Here is a 27,742-nt window from a genome sequence, read left to right on the forward strand (position 1 = left end):
AGACGTTCAACTTTGTAACTACTGCACGCACAGGAAGCAGAATAAATTCCTCTTTTCAAACTGTCAAAGGTTTGCTTTGCGAACGCTGCAGGACATCGCACAATCTCTTTTGAATGGGGACAAACGATTTATTATGGGGCGCAGTAAGTACAGACGTTTAAAAAGCTCCACTCATGCCGACGATGCAGCATGAAGAAGCGCAACCTAACGTTCGACAGACAAAAGCCGGGCGCCGCTACGAGCAATATGAAATCAAACTGACAGCACACGGCGTTTCGCGCTGACTCAAAAGTGATCTCGACAGACGCTGTTCTCTGCATAACGCTGAAAGAGCTAAAGAGCGTTTCTGTTGAGACGTAACAAGCTTGTTTCTTTCTACCATGATGTTACCATGACAAAATCTGTCTTTAAACACCTTGCTCAGTCTCTGACGAGACTGTCAAAAATTGCTTTCGCCGATTGTATTGCAAACCGGCGGAAGCGGGGTATTGGGAAAAGTTTTCAACTAGCAATAATCGCGCCTCGGCTAAACCTCACAGGCTACGATACTGCCACTGCGCAAAGCTGACGGTTGCCAGGCAACCGCGGGGATCCTATGGAAATCGTTATCGATCGTCTCATGGCATGTCGTTGCTATAAGGCTTCATATTTGTCGTCTTCTTCTTCTTCTAGCTTGAGGTTTTGAAGAATTTCATGACAGACAAGGGCTCCGTTGGGAACAAAGGGCGTTGTGAGAAAACCGTTGCTTATTTTCAGCAGCAGAAATACAACCCTTTAAATACAAGATGACAGAACAATGAGGAAGGGCATGCCGGGAGGAACTCATGCACTACAGAGGAAAGGGGGCGGGCACGTACAGTTCACATTCAAGCCACAAGTACTCTTCTTGGATGTTGCACAAACAAATCCTAACGTCTTGAAAGCATTGCAGCATGTTTGTGTCCCACTTCCCGTGGCTGCGGGACGACTGACACGAACGGACAAACACAATCTGTGGCGTTTAGCGTGACATAGTCTTGCAGGCATCGTGCTGTCTCACTGCAATATTATACCACTGGAGGAAACAGTCCATCTGGCCATGAAACTCATTTGAACGTCTAGCTACAGCAACTAACAATATCATGATTTATTCAGGATGTGTGGAATCAGCACGTCCCGGAGACAGCTTCCGAAATCGTGAGCATTCTCTGGTGGTAGGGGCGTTCAAGATGCCGCTCAGGTGGGAGGTAAAGTTTAGTGGTTGGGGAGTTTTTTTGAGTTTTTCATGACCTGAATGTTAATTTTTGCTTTTTTTGACTACAGAAAAATAAGGACTTAACACTAGTTGTTTAAACTTCAGTTATAATTGAAAGAAAAAAAAAACGATTTTTTTTTAGGTTTAAAAAGTCCGATATGAGTAACACTGGGAAAAGAAAAGAGAGTGCTGGGTCTTCGAAGGAGAACTCTAAGATACCTCAATCGTATATGTATAGCACTACAAAAAAATCGATGGCAACTAAAGGGAAAAGTGAAGCAGCTGCAGGGGCAGCAAGAGGGCGGAGGTGCCGCGCGCCCGGCCGACGTGTTGGACCGGTGTGCTTTACGTGCTGAAATAAACACGCGACAGCCCCGAAATGTTTCCAGAGTGCTGTGCACTGAAGACTTGCCTGGTGCTCCTCCGTGCAGATTGTTTGTCCTCCTCCAGTGCGGGACGAGCCAACACAAGGGAGCGCATTCGCCAACATCCAGGCACGCAATGCGATTTGGAAAGCAGCTCCTTTCCAAAGAGTTGCACACGAACGATCCTTCAGTCCCGCTCGGGGGGCACGGAACCCCCGCCACACACAGCTTCAAGTAGCGAGTCAGGCGCCGGGACTTTCGCTTACGGCCACACCACCCTGAACACGCCTGATCTCGTCTGATCTCGGAAGCTAAGCAGCGTCGGGCCTGGTTAGTACTTGGATGGAAGACTGCCTGGGAATACCAGGTGCTGTAAGCTCTTGCTCTCCCGGCCAGCAGGGGTCGCCGTTGGTGCCGTAGGCTTTGGGAGGAAAACCTGCAGAATGGAAAGGTGATCTATAGCCTCATCTCTAGAGATGTTTTGTTGCTGTGGCATGTGTGTGACCCATATTCGAAAAAAAAAACCCGTCTGTAAAACGAATATCGAAGCTGCCTCTAAATCTGCAAATGAAGATGAGTCGATAAACCACTCGTTTTTCGTATAACTAGACATATATTCATTTGTTACCGATTTCATTCATTGAGCACGAATACAATAGAGGTACAGCCATTCACTGTTTGACATGTCTGCACTGGTACAGAACCGAGCAATCAGAAAACGGGTGAAACTGTCTTTAGACTCAGCATACAGTACCGAGGCCCCCCATGACCAAATAAAGGCTAACCTCGATAATCAGCCTAAAGAACGCAGACTACAGCAAAACGACTGACTTTGAAAAGGGAATGAACGTCCGGAAGGAGTAGTGGAACTAGCTTGAGATGCTTCTCCGGACCCCTAACTAAAAGCCAGCGAGAACCAGCAGCGGCGTCCACTCCTGTCGAACCGGGATCCTTCCGCAGCCACGCAGCTCGTGGTGTCCTAACCCTCCCGTATCTGATTTTGGACCAAGCACATCAGGGGAGAGCGCGAACGCAGTCCCCCACTACCAGAAATTATGCAGTCGAGATTCCCACATTTGGGGAATTCGCAGGGGTCAGCACAGCCGGAGTGCAATGGCCGAGCCTCGCCCTGGGTGAACCTCCTTCTTGATCAAGGTATCTCCCCTGCCAGGTAAGTATGAGTTAAACAGGCCCCTGCAAGCGGCCCGCACCCACAGCACAAATCGCGCAGCCTAGGCCACCTCCTCGCCCTGCACGCCACCGCCTCCTGCTGGGCCCACTCTTTCACACACTCACACGCCACACTAACACTCAAAAGTGTGGGCAAAACGAGAAAACGAGCGCGCCGTTAACTACACATCTGCAGTCGCCGTTGCGCATTCGCAGCATGTCCCGGGATGCAATTCGGCCTCATTGCGACGTGCGCCTGCCACACACCGAACAAACCTTTTCAGCAATTTCCAAAAAACGGGCCTGCTTGCCTGCCCACAAGGCTCCGTCTCTTACCTGCTCTCCAGAGCCTGCTGCCTTCTGTGCTTTTCTCTCGGCACCGCTGCAGTGCACACAACTCCTGCAGCGGGAGGGGGGGAGAAAGTTCCCGCGCTCTGCCGCAGGGAAGGCTCGCTCCGTGCGCACACGTCCTTTCGATGCCAGTCCAACAAGTGCTCCGCATTAGCTGCGTCGGGGCTCCAATGGCCACAATGCCGGGGAATGGCACCTGTAAAGTGTTAATTGGGGCACAGGAACAGCCCGTCTCGTCTCGGGGGGGCCGGCTTCAGAGACAATACAGCAAACACAGAGGGGCGGGGGAAGAAGACGACACCACACATGCGGGTACATTCAGCTCCGGCGGGAACGAGACATTTGTCGGTCTTTTCAAGTGCCGAGAGCCGAGCAATCCTTCACTTGTATCGTTTCTCCCCGGTGACTAGATCTGGCCCTGCGACTCTCGACTGGGCTCACCCCCGGGGCAGCCCAGCAGGTGTGAGCCTGGCCGGCACCCGGATGGGAGATTCCACCCCGGAAAAGCTCCGGTTGCTGCTGCTCCTGCAAGAGGTGTGACTGGGACCAGTAGGGAGCGCTCACCCTGCGGGCTGTGTGGCTCTCTTACGCCCCAGCCTCCTGATGGCGACACTCTGCTGCACAAACAGGCGCCGTCCTTCGGGGGAGGCGTCAAACCGAGGTCCCGACCCTCCTTGGCCATTAGGAAACCCCAGGGCTCAATGAATGAAATCGGTAACAAATGAATAAATGTCTAGTTATACGAAAAACGAGTGGTTTATCGACTCATTTGCAGATTTAGAGGCAGCTTCGATATTCGTTTTACAGACGGGTTTTTTTTTTTTGAATATGGGTCACACACATGCCACAGCAACAAAACATCTCTAGAGATGAGGCTATAGATCACCTTTCCATCCTGCAGGTTTTCCTCCCAAAGCCTACGGCACCAACGGCGACCCCTGCTGGCCGGGAGAGCAAAAGCTTACAGCACCTGGTATTCCCAGGCGGTCTCCCATCCAAGTACTAACCAGGCCCGACGCTGCTTAGCTTCCGAGATCAGACGAGATCGGGCGTGTTCAGGGTGGTGTGGCCGTAAGCGAAAGCCCCGGCGCCTGACTCGCTACTTGAAGCTGTGTGTGGCGGGGGTTCCGTGCCCCCCGAGCGGGACTGAAGGATCGTTCGTGTGCAACTCTTTGGAAAGGAGCTGCTTTCCAAATCGCATTGCGTGCCTGGATGTTGGCGAATGCGCTCCCTTGTGTTGGCTCGTCCCGCACTGGAGGAGGACAAACAATCTGCACGGAGGAGCACCAGGCAAGTCTTCAGTGCACAGCACTCTGGAAACATTTCGGGGCTGTCGCGTGTTTATTTCAGCACGTAAAGCGCACCGGTCCAACACGTCGGCCGGGCGCGCGGCGCCTCCGCCCTCTTGCTGCCCCTGCAGCTGCTTCACTTTTCCCTTTAGTTGCCATCGATTTTTTTGTAGTGCTATACATATACGATTGAGGTATCTTAGAGTTCTCCTTCGAAGACCCAGCACTCTCTTTTCTTTTCCCAGTGTTACTCATATCGGACTTTTTAAACATAAAAGGGTTAACCCTAAAAAAATCGTTTTTTTTTTCTTTCAATTATAACTGAAGTTTAAACAACTAGTGTTAAGTCCTTATTTTTCTGTAGTCAAAAAAAGCAAAAATTAACATTCAGGTCATGAAAAACTCAAAAAAACTCCCCAACAACTAAACTTTACCTCCCACCTGAGCGCCATCTTGAACGCCCCTACCACCAGAGAATGCTCACGATTTCGGAAGCTGTCTCCGGGACGTGCTGATTCCACACATCCTGAATAAATCATGATATTGTTAGTTGCTGTAGCTAGACGTTCAAATGAGTTTCATGGCCAGATGGACTGTTTCCTCCAGCGGTATAGTATTGCAGTGAGACAGCACGATGCCTGCAAGACTATGTCACGCTAAACGCCACAGATTGTTTGTCCGTTCTTGTCAGTCGTCCCGCAGCCACGGGAAGTGGGACACAAACATGCTGCAATGCTTTCAAGACGTTAGGATTTGTTTGTGCAACATCCAAGAAGAGTACTTGTGGCTTGAATGTGAACTGTACGTGCCCGCCCCCTTTCCTCTATAGTGCATGAGTTCCTCCCGGCATGACCTTCGTCATTGTTCTGTCATCTTTTATTTAAAGGGTTGTATTTCTGCTGCTGAAAATAAGCAACGGTTTTCTCACAACGCCCTTTGTTCCCAACGGAGCCCTTGTCTGTCATGAAATTCTTCAAAACCTCAAGCTAGAAGAAGAAGAAGACGACAAATATGAAGCGTTATAGCAACGACATGCCATGAGACGATCGATAACGATTTCCATAGAATCCCCGCGGTTGCTTGGCAACCGTCAGCTTTGCGCAGTGGCAGTATCGTAGCCTGTGAGGTTTAGCCGAGGCGCGATTATTGCTAGTTGAAAACTTTTCCCAATACCCCGCTTCCGCCGGTTTGCAATACAATCGGCGAAAGCAATTTTTGACAGTCTCGTCAGAGACTGAGCAAGGTGTTTAAAGACAGATTTGGTCATGGTGATATCATGGTAGAAAGAAACGAGCTTGTTACGTGTCAACAGAAACGCTCTTTAGCTCTTTCAGCTTTATGCAGAGAACAGCGTCTGTCGAGATTACTTTTGTGTCAGCGCGAAACGCCGTGTGCTGTCAGTATGATTTCATATTGCTCGTAGCGGCGCCTGGCTTTTGTCTGTCAAACGTTAGGTTGCGCTTCTTCATGCTGCATCGTCGGCATGAGTGGAGCATTTTAAACGTCTGTACTTACTGCGCCCCATAAGAAATCGTTTGTCCCTGTTCAAAAGAGATTGTGCGATGTCCTGCAGCGTTCGCAAAGCAAACCTTTGACAGTTTGAAAAGAGGAATTTATTCTGCTTCCTGTGCGTGCAGTAGTTACAAAGTTGAACGTCTTTACACGATCTGCTGCAGTTTTCAGTGGGTGGGCTTTGTCAAATGGCTTGGAAAAACGCACTCTGTTTCGGCTCGGGAAACATCATGAGCAGTGTCCTGCATGTTTTCTGTGTATAGCTGTCTTTTAACGCGTACAGAATTCATTCGAAATCATTGATTTCTCCAATTAACAAGGGTCCCTTTTTGAACCTGCCAGAAGCATTCTTTCAATGTAACAGATTTACTCCGGGGAAGGGCAGCATGACATTGAGAGTAGCTCAAGCTTTCAGCACCTTTATCTGACTGCATGTATGCAGACACTGCTCAGAATCCCCTGTAAGATTCTCCTTCAATTCCGTTTTGCAGTGCTTTAGCTCTTTCAAAAGGCTTCGCTTTGCTAGTCACAATCCAAGGCTCATGACAGCATTTGAAAACATTTGCAACTGCATTGGCCGGGAATCGAACCTGGGTCAACTGCTTTGAAGGCAGCTATGCGCAACACTGGCTCGCTCCAGAGTAAATTTCACGTCGAGGGCATATTTTTTTCCATTTTACCGTGAGTCGGGCTCAGCTGCACAGAGGAGAGAGCAGAGCAATGAGGTCACGGGGAAGAAGGGACAATTTTATGATGCTTTGGAAGATAATGTTTTTTTTTTCTTATACTGAAAATGAAAGGTAGTTGTTTCTATATGGACTCAGTCTTTGGAATTTGTATATATATATTTCAGTGATCCCTCAGCCATTCCTTCTGTATTGTAATTCAATTTCTCTTTTAAAATTCCTTCCCCACTTCTAGGACCTGCAGTTGCTGAACTCCACAATGGCTTCTATTGGAAAGTCTGTGACTGAGACCAAGTAAGTGCTCACTTTTTTATGAAACCATTATTTATTTTGGAGCAATGAGCAATTCTTATATAAATGCAATAAAATCATTATGCTCAAACTATGAGAGAGAAAATTAAGGATAATTTAAGAAATCAGTCTTAGCTTGTTTCTATACACAGATGGTATTATTTATTTTCAAAGGAAACCCGCGAGGATTCCCCTGGTGTGCAAGATGTGCCTGAATACTCTTGATCAGCTTCCTGTTCACTTGAAGAGGGCGTGTATGAAGCACGCCACGGCAGAAGAGATCAGGATGGCCTCTCAACAGGCGAGGGAGGACATGATGAATCACCTGAAGAATGGGGTTATCGTGGATTACCACAGAATAGAGATCGTGTCTGGTGAGGCAAACAGGATAGTGGTTGTAAGACTGCTAGAGTCCTTGGGCCTTTTTGTACATGGGAAGCCTGAAGACACATTGGCAAGGTGAGATATTTTTAATCTGTAAGGCTTCTGTAGTTTCTTTTTGAAATCATTGTTACAACATATTATGTAAAAGCATGTTGAAAAGAATATACCTGCATTCCAGCGGCCCTGAGCAAGAGGCCGCAGTCCAGGAGGAAGAGATGCCAGAGGCTGCTCTAGAAACTGAAACAGAAGCGGATAAGGAAGGGGAAGATGTGAGCTCTGAAGAACTCTATCAGCAGTAAGACTTTTTATTTTTCAGATGTATCTATTTTTTACTAAAATTCTAATTTGTCTTATAGGTATAAAATGTTTAAACCGGTGTTTTATATCCTTACAGGCCCTGAGTAGTTAAAAAGTATCAGCAGGCCGGAAGAGAGTGGCCCAAGCTGGACTCTATAGAAAGCACTCCCTGGATGCTCCTCTCCTGATTGGATTCAAACAGTACCTTACCAAGGATCTGGGAGTGGCAAATTATTCTCAGGAGGTATTTATTTTTTAAACGCATTAAAAATTAAGCAATGGTATCTTCATTGTAAATGTTTTTATTTCTTAGCTTAAAATTCACCCATGTGAAATGATGTCAGCCATAAACATCATGACTCTATATTTCCTACCTGAATCTATTCTACTTAAATTATTACATTATACACAATTTGAGTTCATTTTAAAAAGTAAAAGGTAATGAAAGGAATGCATTTTTAAAAGAAAGATAATACCGATATGCATGTGATAATCTTCCTTATATCATGTAGTGCGTCATTTGGACACTTTGTGGGCTTGAAATACAAAGAAAATCATGTTCTATGGTACAAGATAAATACAAAACTTAAGCTTTTATTTTAATTAGATTTGTTTATAAAGCATAAGCAATCATTTATTACATCGCTTCTTGAATTAAATCTTTTGACAAGAGGTAAGACTTCTATTTTACATTTAAACCCATGTTTAGCTGCGTTTTTTAGATTTAACTGAACCAATTTCTGTGTGTGATAATGTCCTTGAATTCTGACAACATCACACTAAATTACATGATATAAAACAGCTAATGTTTCTAGAGATAAAGTTTCTGGGATGCTTCTAATTACTTTTTATTACCAGGGACAGTTTAATTCACCTTGTACAGTACTGAAAGACCAAGATGCTTTTTTTAAAGTTATTTAACATTTTATAGAACTTTTTCTACTATGGCAACATGATGAGCTTGGTGAAACTTGGAAAAATACTGCTTGGCCACTTATCTTAAGATAAAGATAGGATAAAGGTTTATCTTTTGCACCTACCTGACCCCCAGGGAAGGCCAATGCTTTCTAAGTTGATGGTTCCCTACAGTAGACTGTACCTTATCTTCAAAGGTAATGTATATTGACCCAAATCAGTTTTGGAATCCAATCTACTGCCGAGATGGAGCACATCCTTTTTTCAGGATTTTAGCATCATACGTTTGGTATATTTAGTCCCTAATGCTGAAAGAAATGATCATAGAACATGACATCTAACCTTACCTGTGGTGTCTTTAATCCCTATTGCTCAATGCATGGTGTACATACTGCATACATGTGTCTTGAGAATGAGGAATGGGCCCCTGAGACAGTAATTTGCCTGTTTCACAAATGATCGTATTTTACTAGAGATTCTGTTTGGGATTCAGATGTGCATTCGGACAGCAATCCCTTTCAAGAAATGATACGTTCTGGATGAGGTCAAAGGTGCTGGAACACTGTATTTAGGATGTGTTTGCAGAGACTATGTGTCTCCTGCTTCAACGCAGTGATAAATAGATGTGCTCCTGTAATTCATTGGTACATGCCCAGGGCAGTAAGCAGTCTGAGGATTTATTTCCAGACGGCATAGAGCAGTGAAGTAGTGTAGTAGAGCAACACACTGGATCATTTTATTATTAGAATCTATTCTACTTAAATTATTACATTATACACAACTTGAGTTCATTTTAAAAAGTAAAAGATAATGAAAGGAATGCATTTTCATAAGAAAGATAATACTGATATGCATGTGATAATCTTCTTTATATCATGTAGTGCGTCATTTGGACACTTTGTGGGCTTGAAATACAAAGAAAATCATGTTCTATGGTACAAGATAAATACAAAACTTTAGCTTTTATTTTAATTAGATTTGTTTATAAAGCATAAGCAATCATTTATTACATTAATATATGTGAAAATAACATTTTAGCATCATATTATTACATACAGGTCTCTAGCTTCAACACAGTGATATATATATGCTCAGTGATTTATTGGTACATGCCCAGGTCAATAATCAGAATGAGGATTTATTTCCAGACGGGCTACAGGTAGTGTTGTGAAATACTTCAACACACTGGATCGCAGATTTAGACCCCCTGCACTCTTACTACTTAAAAACCAAAGAAATGAAGATATGTAGCAATCACATTGTAACAGGGGTGACAGTGACTTAATGCTTATACTAGTGGACTTCTGGTACCTTTAGGGTAAGGTGTTCCCTGAAGGGCTCTCAAACCCCGCATTTCAGATGCCTAGCTGTATCGCTGATGTGTTGCACCTCAGAATCACTTTTAAACCTTACCTCTGGTATCTTTAATCCCTATTGCTCAACGCATGGTGAAAGTATTGCATAAATGTGTCTGAAAATGAGCAATGGGCACCTGAGAGACTCATTTGCCTGTTTCACAAATGATCATATTTGACTAGAGATTCTGTTTGGGATTCAGTTGTGCATTCTGACAGCAATCCCTTTCAAAAAACGATACATTCTGGATGAGGTCAAAGGTGCAGGAACACTGTATTTAGGATGTGTTTGCACTTATGAGGATTTATTTCCAGATGTGCTAGGGGTAGTGTTGTGAAATACTTCAACACACTGGATCGCAGGTTTAAACCCCCTGCACTCTTACTCCTTAAAAACCAACAAATGCAGATATGTAGCAATCATATTGTAGCAGACACTCATTTGCCTGTTTCACAAATGATCATATTCTACTAGAGATTCTGTTTGGGATACGGATGTGCATTCTGACAGCAATCTCTTTCAAAAAATGCTTTTACCTTTTCGCGGCTTTGCCCTTCTTGCCTCTTTGGACAATATCTCCATCTTGTGGTCGTTGTTGGTAATGTCTAGACAATATCTCCATCTTGTGGTCGTTCTTGGTAATGTCTTCTTATGCCCTTTTTTATTTCAATTCTCTATTAGTTGATTCTAGAATCTCTACAATAGAGTTGAAAACATCAGTTTTAAAGCAGACTATATGACATTATTTATAGTCCAATTAGAAATGTATTACCCTGATAGATATCCCAACACCCGGAATGTATTGATACCATATCCCCAGTAATGCTCCTCAGGCCTAACAAGCACACTGTTGGTCTTAGGAAGCATCAGACACAGAAACGGTAACAACATCCTTCTTTCTGTTCACTCAGTCTCTGGTGCCGTGGGTCAGTGAAAGTGCGATGCGCGGATCCAGCGATCTCATCCTGTCACTCAGATGGCACAATCAGTAATTGGTGGCAGTTGATATGGTCCCTCCCAGCAGGATTGCAACATCTGGCAGGGTATCTCTTCTTCACCTACACCCACTCGCCAGGTATCCGGTCGTGTCTCCCCTCTGCTGGAGGTCCCCAAGCGTCCGGCACCTGTTCACAAGCCCTGTGCACCGCTTCAGTTAACAAACCTACAACACTTTAATAGAGAGTTATCTACCCACGGTGTCCCTTCAGTTGATATTTCCTTAGTTGGTCTTTCAGACTGTGGGTGATTGGGGCAATGTGACTTCCAACTTACCCCTAGTGAGGCAATTACAGCCTGGCACACCTTCCCAGTGTAGTCTGCCCCTAGATCAGTATCCAAGGGGCAGGGCAGTCCATACCCTGGGATCATCTTTGTCATACACTTGGGTATGTGCCAGCCCACATCACATCATCATACAACCCCACATTCTTTACACATTTGTTCTAACCACTATTAAACATCTATTAAAGGCCTCAACCTGAATTCTCCCCTTTCCCCAATAGAGGTTTCACAGGGGTCTCAGACTCCCGCTCTCCCAGTGCAGCTCATCTGGCATCTGCATCTGCATGGTTGTTACCTTGAGTTACTGGAATTCTTTATTTATTGTGTTATTTACACCTTACTCAAGCTGCTTCTGTCGGCAGCTGTAAAACTACAAATCAGTTCAGAGACAAGCCTAGTATTCTTAACTGGAGTCCCTGCCGTTGTGAGAGAATCCTATTTCTCCATAGCCATCCAGAATTGTGGCCTACATGCAACAAATACATACATTATATACATATACAGTAACCCTTTGTCCACACTTACATACAAAGGAATGGTTGATCCATCTGAGGAAACCCCAGTCTCAGCACCTGTAAGAGAGCTTGTTTCAAATTATTATAGGCGGCTTTTGTTGCGGGAACCAAGGCAATCTTGTCCTTGTACTGCACTCCCCCCTTAAGCAGATCTGTTAAGAGTTGTGCTCACCCTGTAAAAACATTGCACCCAAGCCCTGTTAAAATTTCACAATGCTAGACACAAAAGGGCCTTATCATAACTGCTTCTATTAGACACTCTAAAGCTGAAGCAACTCAGACTTGTGGGTTTCCTCGTCAGGGGAAGCACTCAGAATACTATCAACATACTGAGTGATCACAGTCAGTTGAAGCCACGTGATACCCTGTTCTGGATAGTCATTCTTTGTAATGCATAATATTCCAACCCAATAGATCTGGGATAAAACCACCCATTAAAATCTGGTACTCGGCAAGTAAAACTTGCTGCCCCAATACTCCTGTGGCCTCCTGCCGTCTCCCCATATACATTACTCTATAGCACACTGTTGAACAGAGGAGTGAAACAAGCATGACAGTAGTGCTCCAGTATCCCATAACAGAGAAACCAACACTCCATTAACAGTACATTTTTATCCACTGGACTGGGACAGACTTAGGGAGGGTACAAGGGATTTACAGGATCTAATCGTTAGGTAAACAGATCTTCTCACAAGACGTTATTCTCCCCAGTCTCGATTCTAAACCTACAGCGTTTCAGCATGTCTGAGACATTCGAATAAACCCAAATTGTTTCCTCTATTGCAACTAATTGTATAAAAATACAAACACTGTTTATCTAACTACTTTTACGTCCACCTGTACTGTACTTATACTTTCAGACGCTCTTATATTTTCCAATCTCCTTAAGTTGATTTTCGTCAAGTCTCTTTAGTTACGTCTCTAGCCAGTCCCGCTGGCTAAACACACTTACACCGTCATTTAGCTGCAAAAAGGCATTCGCGGATGCTGAAGAATTTATTTCCAAGGCAGCGGGTACAAGCGATTTGGCGTTTTAAAACCACCAGGAACAGCAAAGAGGCACGCTTCTTTCCTTGCGCCGGAACACAAGGACTGGAGGCGGACAACCTAGTCGGCAGGATTCGAACTTGCGCGGGGAGACCCCAATGGATTTCCAATCCATCGCTTTAATCACTCGGCCACGACTACAGCAAGCCCCACTGCCGCTGCGTTCTTGCTACAATCTTACCTGGATCGCGAGGCGCCGGCGGAAGCCTATTTCAAAGTCATTCTCCGTTTAAAAAAAACATTTCCAAAATACAAGCCTTGCAGACAGACACGCCTCAGAGGACTTAAGGGTGGCTTCATGTCGGAATGATAAAGTCTCCCCGTCCGGACATGAAAATGCCACTTTGTTACACACAAAAAAAGAATCAACAACAGAGAAATGCCCACAAGCATTTGAAAAGCCGCACCACGTCGCACTTGAAATAGCTCTTACATTAGTGGTAGACGCAGGAATCGCCTTTTTATTTACGCTCTTACCAACGCGATGGAAAGCAAAACAAAGCAAAGCAGAGCAAAACAAAACGAACAAACGAAAACCCTCACGTCCCACACTTGCATGTAAGGCCGTTACGTGCCCAAGCGGTATTGTATGTCATCCTAGCACTGCAGCCCGGGGCGTACGGTATATGGGAACGAGCGCACGCCACGAATCGTCTCGAATCACTCCCTACAGCTGTAAGGCACCTTGAAGTGTGCACCCCCAACATTCTTCCTTGCGCATCTGTGAAATCTAAATTAAATCTCACGTTGGGGGCATATTTTTTTCCACTTTATCATGAGTCGGGCTCGGCTGCACAGAGGTGAGAGCAGAGCAATGAGGTCACGGGGACAGGGGAGTTACACGCTGGCGGTTTGAATACGCGGAAGATCACTGAGGGATCCACAGTATATGGACCCTCCGTGCTCCATCAGTCCACACTCCGGACTCTGAATCCTGCCATCCGAGTTAAGATCTCGGCGAAACCTGAGGCGCAGTTCCTTCTTAAAACGTAATCTGGTGAGCATTTCTAGAATCATACTTGTATAGATGCAGCCTTTAATGTGTTGCTAGGTTAAAATTGATGACTTCTTGAACTTCAGTAGGCAACTGCCCTCTTGATTTTGGATTTAATTTCTTTATTACAGGGGCGCTTTTATGAAGACCGAGTCATGTTCAGGTACTTTGCTTGATGGAGGAAGCATATTTCGGACTCTGTGATCTGCTCACCTGGAAAGGTCTGCTGTACTACTACAAGAGAGAAGTAGAGTCTGGAAGAATAGACAATTTTATGATGCTTTGGAAGATAATGTTTTTTTTTTCTTTGAAATTGAAATGAATCAGAATATCAGTGCAAAAGACAAACTCTTGGTTTGGTTTAAAGAGATATGGTTTTAAAACAGACAAAATGTAGAAAACAGGTGTTTCTCACTTTTGGAAGAGAATGGACCGGGGGTAATATTTTACAAGTTATATAATAGTAAAATATTATATAATAGGGGTAATAGTCGCGAGGGGCTTCAGCTTTTTCGTGCTTAATATGGTGCGCTGTGGCCACGGCAGATATGGGATCTATAAAAGCCGAAAATTCTCCGATCATTGCCTGACACAGCTCCTCAAAGCTATTACAGACCTCAGGTCCTTGTCTAGACATCCACTCGTGGACCGCTCGGCTGGTAGTTTTCCTTACTAACATAGCCTTTTCCTGTTCGGACGCTTCGGGCATAAACTGCAAAGTATATCTCAGCTCATCAATGTAGGTCTCCACATTATTCCCTGACACTGTCGGGTCAAACCTTTCTACATCTTTGGCTAACTGCCTCAGGGAGTGGAGGTTAATTTTTACAGTTTCTCCGTGGGCAGGGAGACGGCCGTGATTTCTTTTTCTTTTTCTTTCAAGCTCGCTTCTAGGTCTCTCCTAGCTACCTCAGCCGCAGTTTCTCTAGCAGACAGGTCATCTAATTTACCTAAAACTTCCCTGAGTCTGTCTTCACTTTCCTCACTTTTCACTCTCTTTTCTCTGATTATATCCAACAACTCAACTCGCTCCGCCTTATATCTTTCTAGCTTTCCCTGAAGCGTTTGAAACTTTGTCAGCTCGGACAAAGACAGTTCCAGCTGTTTAGCTAGATTTAAGGCGAAACTAGATAGGACCTGAACTGCGTTCACAGACCCTCCTGTGTTAAGCTGGTTCGCTACCTTAGCTACTAAATCTACTTGCAGCTTCTCAATATCATCAAAGTTCAACTTTTCGATACCGCTCCAGTAACCAGGATTGTCGTCGCTAGAAATAGTACTTATAAGCGACTCCACTTCAGACATTTTAGCAGCCATTGTCATTACGTCAGAGAAACTTTAAGAGTATTACTTTTTTTCCTTTTACCAAAATACAGTATGGAATCTAAACACCCGAGCAGATGGATTTCCAATCAGCACACGTTACACTAAACGCTAGAAAACAGGGGGATTTCTTTACGCAGTTATCAGCACACCCGGTATTCGCGTATAAAAGCCACGGTGCTGTGCTGAACTTGAACTCACAGCAACATCAGTTATTCTGTGCGATTGAGTCTCATTTCATTCTAAACTCGCCCACCCAGGGACGCCATTAAATGTAGTGGTTTGATGGGTTTACTGAGACACTTATTAATTGTAGCAGTAATCACGAGGTTGTTCGTTGGGGCTTTTAGAAAATCAATCGCCAGAACAACTAACAACGCACACACACGGGTTCAATACACGAGATACATTTATTAATATAAATTGTGCACCAAACATATACTAGTCTGCCTGGATACGAGCGGCAGACCTTACTGTGAGGGTTATCAATATACAAGATATATAATCTCGAAGAGGTGCAAACACAAAGAGATACACAACAGAGAATATATGTCAATATATATCGTTCGGTTACCAAATCGCTAATCAGTGTTATTACCCATTGTTACTCTAAACTCGGAAGTAAATACATTACTCATGAATTAAATTGATAACAACTTGTGTTGAGGTACAATTGAATTCTCGAGACGCAATGTAGAACATGGGGTTAACTTATCCACTGTGTATGGATTTGGAATTTCCCGGCACGAACACCAAACCAGCTGACAAGCTCTGTTGCAGCCTCTGTTCCAGCGGTTGTCCAATGGGCGTTGTGTCGGCGTCCTCTGGCTACCAGCCAACCAGTCAAGGTGCAGCTCGGAGTAGGACGGGCGGAGGAATCTGACTGCGGCGCGCAGGGCAGTCGTTGCTCCGAGGGGATCTACCAGCAGTCCGGCTGGCTAGTAGAAAGTCTCTATGCACAGAGTGTGACCGCGAGTCCTCACAAGTCACTCTTTTGCCTGGGAAGAAACTGGTTCGTTCCCGGTCCAGCGCTGCTTCTGAATAAGCTATTCAGGTTGTCGACGAGGGTCCAACTGTAGGCTGCCGTTGATCAAACGGAGCATTCACGTTAGTAGAATTCTGAGTACGTACGGGATGCTTGGCCTCGCGCTTAGAACAAAGTCCAAGTCCCTATGCAGACAACAGCAGTTGTCACGTGATTGTCTCTGAGGATGCGCGAAAATGGCCAAGGAGAGCCCCGATCTGAGCTTGCGCTCCCTTTTTGACCAAGACACAGATGTGTGCTGATTGGTTGAGAGTTTGGCGGGCATTGGAGACCCACGTGGTATTACCACGCCCTGCCAGTCCCTGATTGGTTGGTCAAGGTGAGATATAAGTCACTTACTCTTGACACTTAAGAATGCAGTCCAGATGTCCATTCAGCACTCCCTAGACAGATAGGCGCCAATGGATGACCATTGATCATGATAGCCAGGCTTAGCTAAGTGCATCCCTGTCTGGGAGCTGTTCCCTATCAAAAGAAAACAACTTAAATCAGTCTGCATGAATACTTTCTCTGTGGCTGCACCACAGAGATGGGGGGTGAGATGGGGCTTCATTTAGGACAGCATACCAACGCTTAATTCTGTCTTATTAACAAGCATTGCCGCTACACTTGTATCCCAACTTTTGCAACTCGCAACTGAAAACCCACTGAAGCTAAGCAGGTGTGAGCCATGTCAGTACCAGGATGAGGGTGAGCTACAGGGAAAAACAAAGCTTCCAGCTGGAAGTGGTGTTAATGGGCGCTCACTCTGAGGTCTGTACGGGTCCCAATGTCCCAATATAGTGACGGAGAAGCTGTGTTGGAAAAAGGGCGCTGTCTTTTGGATGAGATGTAAAACCGAGGTCATAGTGCTCTGTGGTCATTAAAAATGACCACCAAAACCTTTGACAAAAGCTCTTGGTAATTGATGGTCTTCAATAATGCTTCTCCTTTAGGTACATTTTAAATCAGCTGAAAAATGCTGTGAAATGGGGGGGCACTTCAGGCCAGTGTAGGATTTGGGTTACAAGAACTATGAAACTGCACGAGAAAGCCCGTACACTGAATTACACGGCTTTCTATTCAAAGGACAAAAGAAATTCCCTGAGCTTGATTTTTTGCAGCACAGAGAGGACCACTGTTGTGAGGTCGGTTAGCTCAGTTGGTTAGATGGTGGTGCTAGTAACGCCAAGGTTGCGGGTTTGAGCCGCGTACGGGCCAGGTCCTTTTCTCCTCTCTTACCAAAGCTGTTAGGTTCCTTTCCGTGGTGAGATGGGTTGTCATGCAACGCTGCCACATAGCGCCGACAGACAAGAGTGTTGCGGGAGAAGAGAAATGTGTTTGAAGATTTAAGAGTGTCTTAGGTGCAGCCAAAATCAAGTGTCACAAATGCAAGTGGTTGGATTTCCATTGTTTAATGTGGTAAAAATAAGCGGAAGTAATCTGCCGGTCCGGCACAGTCTGCCATGCTTTTGTCATTTACTGTAAAGTGGTATTGAACTGGGTGTCGAACTGGAGCCTCACCATTTGCATATGTGAGGCTCCAGTTATACATCGAGTGTCACATTAAATGACAAAAATGAAGAGAGTTAAAGCAGCTGGAGAGGTTTTCTTACAACTTTTGAGCTGACAGTTTTGGAAAATGTTTCCTTCACGCTGCACTGTACAACATAGGCAGCCAAGAGTCTCCAAAACAAAACAGAATTGACAGATAGGAGAAAATTCCCACTCGTCCTGAAGTTCCCAAAATCAAGCACTGAGCGTAAACAAAGTGTCTAAGTAGCGTGGGAATGCTAACCCTAACCCTAGCGTAAAAACATGAGTCAAAGTAACGTCTAATCGGATTAGTTTCCTTAGAGCTGGTTCAGAGTTTGCTGAAGAGTTTACCCAGTGGGCACTGATTCGTCGAATATACGTATATTCACGGCGAAAATACGGCTATACGTATATATACGTCGCCTCGACGTATAATCAAAGTCGAATTGCAACCGTAAAATCGACGACATTAATAAACGCATATATAACGTCGAAAACACATCTAACACAGTGCCTGAGGCTTTTTACTGTATGTATCGTGTGTGCCGCAACTAGGAGTATACGGCACTCTGCACAGTGTACGAAGTAAATTATTTTCGCAGTAATTAATTTACACGTGTATAATAAATATAGTAAATATAATAAATTAATTACTGCGAAAATTACTTCGTACACTGTGCAGAGTGCCGTATACTCCTAGGTAAGTTAGGTACATCTTTTTGCCCAAAACTGAAGGGGCGACATTCCTCCCTCCCCCCGTGATGCCAGGCCTGTCCCCATCCTATTCCATAATGTCATTATACTGTATATAATACCATACAACAGTGACCGATCCTTACTAACTGCATGCGTTAAAATTGCACATCAGCTCATAGCAGGGGGCACATAGCCGCGATGTATTATCAATGTTAAATTTCAACCATAATATCGACAACATTAATAAACGCATACGTTGAGAAAATATCGAACCCAGCATATTTTCCGGTTATATACCACAATGCATTGCTAGTATTCGTTGGTCACCATTTTGGACACGTTTTTCAAACATCTCAGCAATCCTCTTTTGACGAGTAAGTATGAACAATAATAATACTATCTGAATACATACAGATCTTTCTTAATATTATTTTGATTAAAATAGTAAGTGAATAAGCAAAAAATGGCACATAAAAATAGTGGAGCTTTTTAAACGTCTGTACTTACTGCGCCCCATAAGAAATCGTTTGTCCCCGTTCAAAAGAGGTTGTGCGATGTCCTGCAGCGTTCGCAAAGCAAACCTTTGACAGTTTGAAAAGAGGAATTTATTCTGCTTCCTGTGCGTGCAGTAGTTACAAAGTTGAACGTCTTTACACGATCTGCTGCAGTTTTCAGTGGGCGGGCGTTGTCAAATGGCTTGGAAAAACGCACTGTGTTTCGGCTCGGCAAACATCGTGAGCAGTGTCCTGCATGTTTTCTGTGTATAGCTGTCTTTTAACGCATACAGAATTCATTCGAAATGGGGAATGGTGTGAATGGGGAAGATGACACTAAATCGTTTTGCCGTTTCTCTATTCTTATTCTATGTTGTACTTTCAAACTTTGGGTACTCTTTAATTAGGACAGACTTTATTGCTCAACTTCTATGATGCAAGCCAAATTTTATACATTTATTTCAGCTTTGAGCTTAGTAAACCGTTCATTTTTTAGATTATACTAAAGAAGATATTAATCATCATTAATTTGGGAAGTAATATTATATAATTTTCTCCTAGCTGCGGTGCTGAAGTCCCGCCCTAAATCAGCAGAAAAAGAAATAAAGGAGCACGCAATGTGTTACTTGAAGAATGCATATGCAAGGCAGGGGGCCAGGAGATCTGGACACTGAAAATACTAGGTTTTTGGTTCTAACTGTTAGGACAATTACACAGGGTTTGCAAATAGTGGACAAAAATCGTCTTAACTTCCATTGTAATATTTTTTTTCTTGGAAATATAGAAGTTGTACATTTTAAAATGTATATTTGAATCAAAATGTGGTTTTGAGTTAGTGTGTTAATGTAATTAGTTTGTGTTTGCCGTTACTATACTGTATATTGCCATATTACCAGAATTTGTAGCTGAAGTTTAAGACTAGTTGTGTTTTTTATGATTATTGCCCATATGTTGATTGTTGATTGATTGTATACAATGTATAATTTGAAATACATATTTTTCAGGTGTGAATGTGTATTTTCAGAATAAATTTCTAAACCAAATCATTGGGTTGATTTACTAGTTTCTACACCTGTAAAACCTAACTTTGATGTATAATAGACCTCTACCCATATACGTATAATAGACCTCTAAAGTTATCCGTATAATAGACCTCTAACCATATACATATAATAGACCTCTAAAGTTATCCGTATAATAGACCTCTACCCATATACGTATAATAGACCTCTAAAGTTATCCGTATAATAGACCTCCAACCATATACGTAGAATAGTCCTCTAAAGTTATCCGGAACTCCTACCATATATGTATAATAGTCCTCTAAATTTATCCGTATAATAGAACTCCAACCATTTACGTATAATGAACATCTAATCATAGACGTATAATTGACGTATAACAATAGACATATATTAGAATTTCATTCTAGACGAATTGCAGACCACATTTAGACGTCTAAGGTATGCGTTTAATAGACGTATATTATACGTCTTTTGCCCACTGGGTTACGTCTCAACAGAAACGCTCTTTAGCTCTTTCAGTGTTATGCAGAGAACAGCGTCTGTCGAGATCACTTTTGAGTCAGCGCGAAACGCCGTGTGCTGTCAGTTTGATTTCATATTGCTCGTAGCGGCGCCCGGCTTTTGTCTGTCAAACGTTAGGTTGCGCTTCTTCATGCTGCATCGTCGGCATGAGTGGAGCTTTTTAAACGTCTGTACTTACTGCGCCCCATAAGAAATCGTTTGTCCCCGTTCAAAAGAGATTTTGCGATGTCCTGCAGCGTTCGCAAAGCAAACCTTTGACAGTTTGAAAAGAGGAATTTATTCTGCTTCCTGTGCGTGCAGTAGTTACAAAGTTGAACGTCTTTACACGATCTGCTGCAGTTTTCAGTGGGCGGGCTTTGTCAGATGGCTTGGAAAAACGCACTGTGTTTCGGCTCGGGAAACATCATGAGCAGTGTCCTGCATGTTTTCTGTGTATAGCTGTCTTTTGACGCATACAGAATTCATTCGAAATCATTGATTTCTCCAATTATCAAGGGTCCCTTAAAGGATGAGTCAAAGTAACGTCTAATCGGATTAGTTTCCTTAGAGCTGGTTCAGAGTTTGCTCAAGAGTTTACCTTTCACAGATGTGCAAAGAAGAATGTTGGGGGTGCACGCTTCAAGGTGCCTTACAGTGCGTCGTTTCCGGCACAGTGTGGCTGGGTGTTTTCCGACTTATCGCACAGATTGGGCACGGCCGCAAGCTGAGAGCCGCAGGCGATGAGCCCGGAGCTGAACGGGCCCCACTGGCTCGTTTGTAAGGCCAGGTGTATTGCCAACCATGACCGGCAGCGCAGAGGCTTTGAAGGCGGCCTGGGCTCCTGCAGCTGTGCAGCCACGCACTCTGGTTTCTCTTCATCTCGTACAAATCTTTCGCCTTTTGCTAAAAATTTCCGTGGAGAGGAGCATGAATGAGTTCCATGCAATTTTTGTGCTTCCCTGCCTTCGGGTGGGGCGCAGCCTGGCTGGTCAAAGAGAGAAAACAAAAACGCTCGCAATCGGTCTTGTTATGGCGATTGTGGCAGTCTGCTCCGCGAGTCCTCGGTCTCCGGCCGTCTGATTGGCGCTCTTTTCTTTGGGGGGTGGGAAGTGTCCGGCCGCAGGGGATCTTGGGACCTCGCTTTGCATAGCGGCTTCCCAGAGTGCGTCGTTTCCGGCACAGTGTGGCCGGGTGTTTTCCGAGTTATCGCACGGATTGGGCACGCTCGCAAGCCGTGAGCCGCAGGCGATGAGCCCGGAGCTGAACGGGCCCCACTGGCTCGTTTGTAAGGCCAGGTGCATTGCAAACCACGACCGGCAGCGCAGAGGCTTTGAAGGCGGACTGGGCTCCTGCAGCTGTGCAGCCACGCACTCTGGTTTCTCTTCATTTCGTACAAATCTTTCGCCTTTTACTAAAGATTCCCGCGGAGAGAAGCATGAATGAGTTCCATGCAATATTTGTGCTTCTCTGCTTTCGGGTGGGGCGCAGCTGGGCTGGTCAAAGAGAGAAAACAAAAACGCTCGCAATCGGTCTTGTTATGGCGATTGTGGCCGTCTGCTCCGCGAGTCCTCGGTCTCCGGCCGTCTGATTGGCGCTCTTTTCTTTGGGGGGCGGGAAGTGTCCGGCCGCAGGGGATCTTGGGACCTCGCTTTGCATAGCGGCTTCCCAGAGTGCGTCGTTTCCGGCACAGTGTGGCCGGGTGTTTTCCGAGTTATCGCACGGATTGGGCACGCTCGCAAGCCGTGAGCCGCAGGCGATGAGCCCGGAGCTGAACGGGCCCCACTGGCTCGTTTGTAAGGCCAGGTGTATTGCCAACCACGACCGGCAGGGCAGAGGCCTTGAAGGCGGCCTGGGCTCCTGCAGCTGTGCAGCCACGCACTCTGGTTTCTCTTCATCTCGTACAAATCTTTCGCCTTTTACTAAAAATTTCCATGGAGAGGAGCACGAATGAGTTCCCTGCAGTTTTTGTGCTTCCCTGCTTTCGGGTGGCGGGCAGCTGGGCTGGTCAAAGAGAGAAAACAAGCACGTTTGCAATCGCTCTTGTAATGGTGATTGTGGCCGTCTGCTCCGCGAGTCCTCGGTCTCCGGCCGTCTGATTGGCGCTCTTTTCTTTGGGGGGCGGGAAGTGTCCGGCCGCAGGGGATCTTGGGACCTCGCTTTTCATAGCGGCTTCCCAGAGTGCGTCGTTTCCGGCACAGTGTGGCTGGGTGTTTTCCGACTTATCGCACGGATTGGGCACGGCCGCAAGCTGAGAGCCGCAGGCGATGAGCCCGGAGCTGAACGGGCCCCACTGGCTAGTTTGTAAGGCCAGGTGCATTGCCAACCATGACCGGCAGCGCAGAGGCTTTGAGGGCGGCCTGGGCTCCTGCAGCTGTGCAGCCACGCACTCTGGTTTCTCTTCATCTCATACGAATCTTTCGCCTTTTACTAAAGATTTCCGTGGAGAGGCGCATGAATGAGTTCCATGCAATTTTTGTGCTTCTCTGCCTTCGGGTGGGGCGCAGCTGGGTTGGTCAAAGAGAGAAAACAAGCACGTTCGCAATCGCTCTTGTAATGGTGATTGTGGCCGTCTGCTCCGCGAGTCCTTGGTCTCCGGCCGTCTGATTGGCGCTCTTTTCTTTGGTGGGCGGCAAGTGTCCGGCCGCAGGGGATCTTGGGACCTTGCCTGCATAGCGGCTTCCCAGAGTGCGTCGTTTCCGGCACAGTGTGGCCGGGTGTTTTCCGAGTTATCGCACGGATTGGGCACGCTCGCAAACCGTGAGCCGCAGGCGATGAGCCCGGAGCTGAACGGGCCCCACTGGCTCGTTTGTAAGGCCAGGTGTATTGCCAACCACGACCGGCAGGGCAGAGGCCTTGAAGGCGGCCTGGGCTCCTGCAGCTGTGCAGCCATGCACTCTGGTTTCTCTTCATCTCGTACAACTCTTTCGCCTTTTACTAAAGATTTCCGTGGAGAGGAGCACGAATGAGTTCCCTGCAATTTTTGTGATTTCCTGCTTTCGGGTCGCGGGCAGCTGGGCTGGTCAAAGAGAGAAAACAAGCACGTTCGCAATCGCTCTTGTAATGGTGATTGTGGCCGTCTGCTCCGCGAGTCCTCGATCTCCGGCCGTCTGATTGGCGCTCTTTTCTTTGGGGGGCAGGAAGTGTCCGGCCGCAGGGGATCTTGGGACCTCGCTTTGCATAGCGGCTTCCCAGAGTGCGTCGTTTCCGGCACAGTGTGGCCGGGTGTTTTCCGAGTTATCGCACGGATTGGGCACGCTCGCAAGCCGTGAGCCGCAGGCGATGAGCCCGGAGCTGAACGGGCCCCACTGGCTCGTTTGTAAGATCTGCGGCAGATCGTATAAAGACGTTCAACTTTGTAACTACTGCACGCACAGGAAGCAGAATAAATTCCTCTTTCAAACTGTCAAAGGTTTGCTTTGCGAACACTGCAGGACATCGCACAATCTGTTTTGAACGGGGACAAACGATTTCTTATGAGGCGCAGTAAATACAGACGTTTAAAAAGCTCCACTCATGCCGACGATGCAGCATGAAGAAGGGCAACCTAACGTTTGACAGACAAAAGCCGGGCGCCGCTACGAGCAATATGAAATCAAACTGACAGCACACGGCGTTTCGCGCTGACTCAAAAGTGATCTCGACAGACGCTGTTCTCTGCATAACGCTGAAAGAGCTAAAGAGTGTTTCTGTTGAGACGTAACAAGCTTGTTTCTTTCTACCATGATGTTACCATGACAAAATCTGTCTTTAAACACCTTGCTCAGTCTCTGACGAGACTGTCAAGCATTGCTTTCGCCGATTGTATTGCAAACCGGCGGAAGCGGGGTATTGGGAAAAGTTTTCAACTAGCAATAATCGCGCATCGGCTAAACCTCACAGGCTACGATACTGCCACTGCGCAAAGCTGACGGTTGCCAGGCAACCGCGTGGATCCTATGGAAATCGTTATCAATCGTCTCATGGCATGTCGTTGCTGTAACGCTTCATATTTGCGGCCGGACACTTCCCGCCCCCCAAAGAAAAGAGCACCAATCAGACAGGCGGAGACCGAGGACTCGCAGAGCAGACGGCCACAGTCGCAGTAATAAGAGTGATTGTGAGCGGTTTTGTTTTCTCTCTTTGACCAGCCCAGCTGCGCCCCACCCGAAGGCAGGAAAGCACAAAAATTGTATGGAACTCATTCATGCTCCTCTTCATGGAAATCTTTAGTAAAAGGCAAAAGATTTGTACGAGATGAAGAGAAACCAGAGTGCGTGGCTGGACAGCTGCAGGAGCCCAGGCTGCCTTCAAGGCCTCTGCCCTGCCGGTCGTGGTTGGCAATGCACCTGGCCTTACAAACGAGCCAGTGGGGCCCGTTCAGCTCCGGGCTCATCGCCTGCGGCTCTCGGCTTACCTGGCAGGGGAGATACCTTGATCAGCCTGTAGTTGGAGTAGTTGGATTGTTTTCTTGTTTTGTGGAAGCAGTGTTTGTTTTGCAGTTTGAGATGGCAACCTTTGGATCCCGCAAGAATGCTGTACGTTTTGAGCTTTTGGATGACCTGTTCATGGATCGTATGCAGTTCAGCAGAAAAGTGTTACAGAAGGAACTTGGCTTTGAACCTCGGCACTTGGATTTCATCTTTGCTCTCCCAGGTCAGAAAGCATTTGAGGTTGTATTTGGTACCTATCCTCTGTTTGAACAATGCGTGGATGTGTTTGAGGCAAAAAGAGGGAAAGTTCCTGCACTTGAGAAGATCAACTTGCAGCCTCTGACACAGAGAGAGAGGAAAACGGTGCATGTTGTTATGTTCTCGGAACTGGCAAAGACGGAGGACATTCACACCTGGCTTAACCAGTACTGCACCGTCCACCATGGAACTGAGGTTAGAGATGTTGACGGTATAAAAACAGGAGCAAGGAAATTCGAGGTTCGCTTACTACCGGACAATGTAAATGGAGGCTTAAGGCACCTGCCCTCTACAATCCGGCTGGGCGCCTGCAATGGCTATGTTTTTTATGTGGGACAACCAAAGGTGTGTCGGCGCTGTGGTGCTGTGGGACACCTGGCATCTTCCTGCACTGTGAAATGCTGCAAGACCTGTGGCAAACAGGGACATTTAGCCTCTGACTGTTCAATGCTGCCAAAGTGCAATTTATGTGGCTCGGAAGGACACGTTTTTAAGAACTGCCCTCACGCCTACGCCAATAAACTCAAAATGAGAAAGGATGAGGCAGTGCTTGTTTCAGCCAAACCGGCCCGAAAAGCCAAAGCAAACAACAAGTCAAACAAAGAACCCTTGTTGGACAAAGAGTCTCAGCCTCCAGCCAGGATCAGTCCTGCTGTGGCTCCGGGGCCGGTGGAAGAGAAATCCACTACGCTCCCACAACCGCAGACTGCACCAGACAAGCACGAGGGTTTGAAAACCCCCGAGAACAGCGAGGACCCCTCCCCCACTCCTGCTCCTCAGAACGAGGGCCAGTGTGGGGCCCCCCGGTGGAGCGGGTCCAGCGACGATACCCAGGATTCAGCGGAGCTGCTTTTCTCAGACTCTGCAAGTGCTACAGATGCCCTCCTCTCCTCCATCCAGTCCATCACGGAGGATCTGCAACAGCTGGTGGGTGAGGGGGAAGAGGAGACTGGTGCATCGGCTGCACCCCTTTCCCCTCAGTGCTCCCAGGAGCTGGACTTGAGGAAAAGGAAAAATGACTCTGTTTTCTCCCCGAGCGAGGAGGAAGGAGAGAATGGCGATGGGGACAGCTGGAACCCCTCCACCCCTCCCTCTACCCCCTTCCTTGAAATGGACTCCGTGAATGCTTTTACTGCTGCCACCCTGATGAAGGCTCATTCAGAGGATGGCTGGCAGGAAATTGGTAAGAAGAAAAAGAAAAAGAAGAAGGTAACAGGTGAGACCGAAGAGAAATGTGTTTTGTAAAGACTGGTTCCACTTTCTTATGTAATATGGCTCTAAACATAATTTCTCTTAACACCAGAGGTATCAATGACGGAGTTAAATGTCAGTGTGTCTTTGATTACCTCCAGCAGAGAGAGGGAGATGTGTTGATGTTGCAGGAGTGTGCTTTAGCCTATCAAGAGAGGTATAAAAGCTTTGAAGATAGGTGGGATAAAGGGCCTTCTGTTTGGTCAGGGGACAATAACAACAGAGCCTCTGGCGTGGCCATTCTTTTCAAAGGATGGGCTTTCAAATTGAAAAGTATTCAGAGGGTCATAGATGGCAGGTTGCTGTGTGTGGATGTGGAATGGGGGACCGTTAACCTGCGGCTAATCAATGTGTATTGTCCTACTGACGTGGGAGGAAGGGTGGAGCTACTCAAGGCACTCTCTCCCCTATTGTTAAGTAGCACAGACGTGATAGTGGGAGGGGATTTTAATTGTATCTTAGAGCACACAGACAGGCAGTCTAGCTCTCCGATAAAATTGGATTCCAGCTCACTGGCCCTGCAAAACTTAGTTCAAGACTTTAAACTCTCAGACACATATAGATGTATATATCCCACAACAGCAGGATATGCATGGTCAGGGAGGAATAGCAGCTCCAGAATTGACTATTGCTTTGTCTCAGAGAGAGTGAAAGTTGTTGGGGTCACTCTTCAGCCTGTCTTCTTCTCAGATCATCAGGCTTTAGGGTGTAGAGTGGAACTCCAGGGCGGGACTGTCTTTGGCCCAGGCCTCTGGAAACTCAACACAAAGCTGCTAGAGAACGAGGGGGTAGTATCCCGCTACAAGGAGAAACTATCACAGTGGCTGTCCTTGCAGTGTCTGTACGGGTCAGTAGGAGAGTGGTGGGAGGAGGTGAAGATGAGGACAAAGACCTTTTTCATGGCTGAGGGAAGGAAGGCTGCTGCCAGACGGAGAGGAGTGCTAGCCAGGAAACAGAGGCAGCTGCAGCGTCTCTACACGATGCTGCACAGTGGCTTCGATGTGCTCGAGGATATCACCCTTTTAAAAAAGGACATCCGGAGCATAGCCGAAGAAAGTAGTCGAGGAGTGCTGTTAAGAGGCAGAGTGCAGTTCTTGGAAGAAAATGAGAAGTGTACTCGCTTCTTTTTCAGGAAAGTGGTAGGCTCCAAGTCTGTCATGGAAAGTGTAGTTGATGAGGAGGGACGAGAGAGAACAGAGCCGAGTGCTATCCTCTCCTGCACCAAGGCCTTCTACTCAAGACTGTACAGCTCTACAGAGGTAAAGGATGAAGAAATTCATTTTTTTACCTCAAAGCTAGAAAACGTTTTGAGTGAAGAAGATAGGGAAGTACTTGAGAGGGATTTGACAGTAGAAGAGCTGAGACAGGCTATGGAGAGCTTACAGAAGGGGAAAACTCCAGGTGCTGACGGGCTCCCTAAATAATTTTATTGCACCTTTTGGGATCTGCTTCAGGATCCGCTACTGGTCCTATTCGAGGAAAGATATAAGACAGAATTGCTGCCTGACTCCTTAAGAGAAGGCACTATCTCTCTCTTG

At 46.1% G+C, this 27,742-nt stretch overlaps 13 non-coding genes across 13 annotated transcripts; 7 read left to right on the forward strand and 6 right to left on the reverse strand.

Moving 5' to 3' along the window:
- Nucleotides 1–424: 424 nt before the first annotated feature.
- LOC148636647 (U4 spliceosomal RNA) lies at nt 425–566 on the reverse strand. The gene has a single exon (XR_015932066.1). It is a non-coding gene; the product is annotated as a U4 spliceosomal RNA (small nuclear RNA).
- Nucleotides 567–1,859: 1,293 nt separating this feature from the next.
- LOC148636648 (5S ribosomal RNA) lies at nt 1,860–1,978 on the forward strand. Its single transcript, XR_015932057.1, has one exon. It is a non-coding gene; the product is annotated as a 5S ribosomal RNA (ribosomal RNA).
- A 636-nt stretch (nt 1,979–2,614) lies between these two features.
- LOC148636649 (U1 spliceosomal RNA) lies at nt 2,615–2,778 on the reverse strand. Its single transcript, XR_015932054.1, has one exon. It is a non-coding gene; the product is annotated as a U1 spliceosomal RNA (small nuclear RNA).
- Nucleotides 2,779–4,078: 1,300 nt separating this feature from the next.
- Nucleotides 4,079–4,197, reverse strand: LOC148636650 (5S ribosomal RNA). The gene has a single exon (XR_015932071.1). It is a non-coding gene; the product is annotated as a 5S ribosomal RNA (ribosomal RNA).
- Nucleotides 4,198–5,501: 1,304 nt separating this feature from the next.
- On the forward strand, nt 5,502–5,643 carry LOC148636651 (U4 spliceosomal RNA). Its single transcript, XR_015932067.1, has one exon. It is a non-coding gene; the product is annotated as a U4 spliceosomal RNA (small nuclear RNA).
- A 7,109-nt stretch (nt 5,644–12,752) lies between these two features.
- trnas-gga (transfer RNA serine (anticodon GGA)) lies at nt 12,753–12,834 on the reverse strand. The gene has a single exon. It is a non-coding gene; the product is annotated as a tRNA-Ser (tRNA).
- An 8,311-nt stretch (nt 12,835–21,145) lies between these two features.
- On the forward strand, nt 21,146–21,262 carry LOC148636653 (U5 spliceosomal RNA). Its single transcript, XR_015932059.1, has one exon. It is a non-coding gene; the product is annotated as a U5 spliceosomal RNA (small nuclear RNA).
- Nucleotides 21,263–21,653: 391 nt separating this feature from the next.
- On the forward strand, nt 21,654–21,770 carry LOC148636654 (U5 spliceosomal RNA). The gene has a single exon (XR_015932065.1). It is a non-coding gene; the product is annotated as a U5 spliceosomal RNA (small nuclear RNA).
- A 391-nt stretch (nt 21,771–22,161) lies between these two features.
- On the forward strand, nt 22,162–22,276 carry LOC148636655 (U5 spliceosomal RNA). The gene has a single exon (XR_015932063.1). It is a non-coding gene; the product is annotated as a U5 spliceosomal RNA (small nuclear RNA).
- Nucleotides 22,277–22,669: 393 nt separating this feature from the next.
- Nucleotides 22,670–22,786, forward strand: LOC148636656 (U5 spliceosomal RNA). The gene has a single exon (XR_015932062.1). It is a non-coding gene; the product is annotated as a U5 spliceosomal RNA (small nuclear RNA).
- Nucleotides 22,787–23,176: 390 nt separating this feature from the next.
- LOC148636657 (U5 spliceosomal RNA) lies at nt 23,177–23,291 on the forward strand. Its single transcript, XR_015932061.1, has one exon. It is a non-coding gene; the product is annotated as a U5 spliceosomal RNA (small nuclear RNA).
- Nucleotides 23,292–24,050: 759 nt separating this feature from the next.
- LOC148636658 (U4 spliceosomal RNA) lies at nt 24,051–24,192 on the reverse strand. Its single transcript, XR_015932068.1, has one exon. It is a non-coding gene; the product is annotated as a U4 spliceosomal RNA (small nuclear RNA).
- A 233-nt stretch (nt 24,193–24,425) lies between these two features.
- LOC148636659 (U5 spliceosomal RNA) lies at nt 24,426–24,539 on the reverse strand. The gene has a single exon (XR_015932058.1). It is a non-coding gene; the product is annotated as a U5 spliceosomal RNA (small nuclear RNA).
- Between the last annotated feature and the right edge of the window lie 3,203 nt (nt 24,540–27,742).

This window comes from Lepisosteus platostomus, unplaced genomic scaffold (genome assembly GCF_059453375.1).
Source record: "Lepisosteus platostomus isolate fLepPlt1 unplaced genomic scaffold, fLepPlt1.hap1 Scaffold_160_H1, whole genome shotgun sequence".
NCBI lineage: Eukaryota > Metazoa > Chordata > Actinopteri > Semionotiformes > Lepisosteidae > Lepisosteus > Lepisosteus platostomus.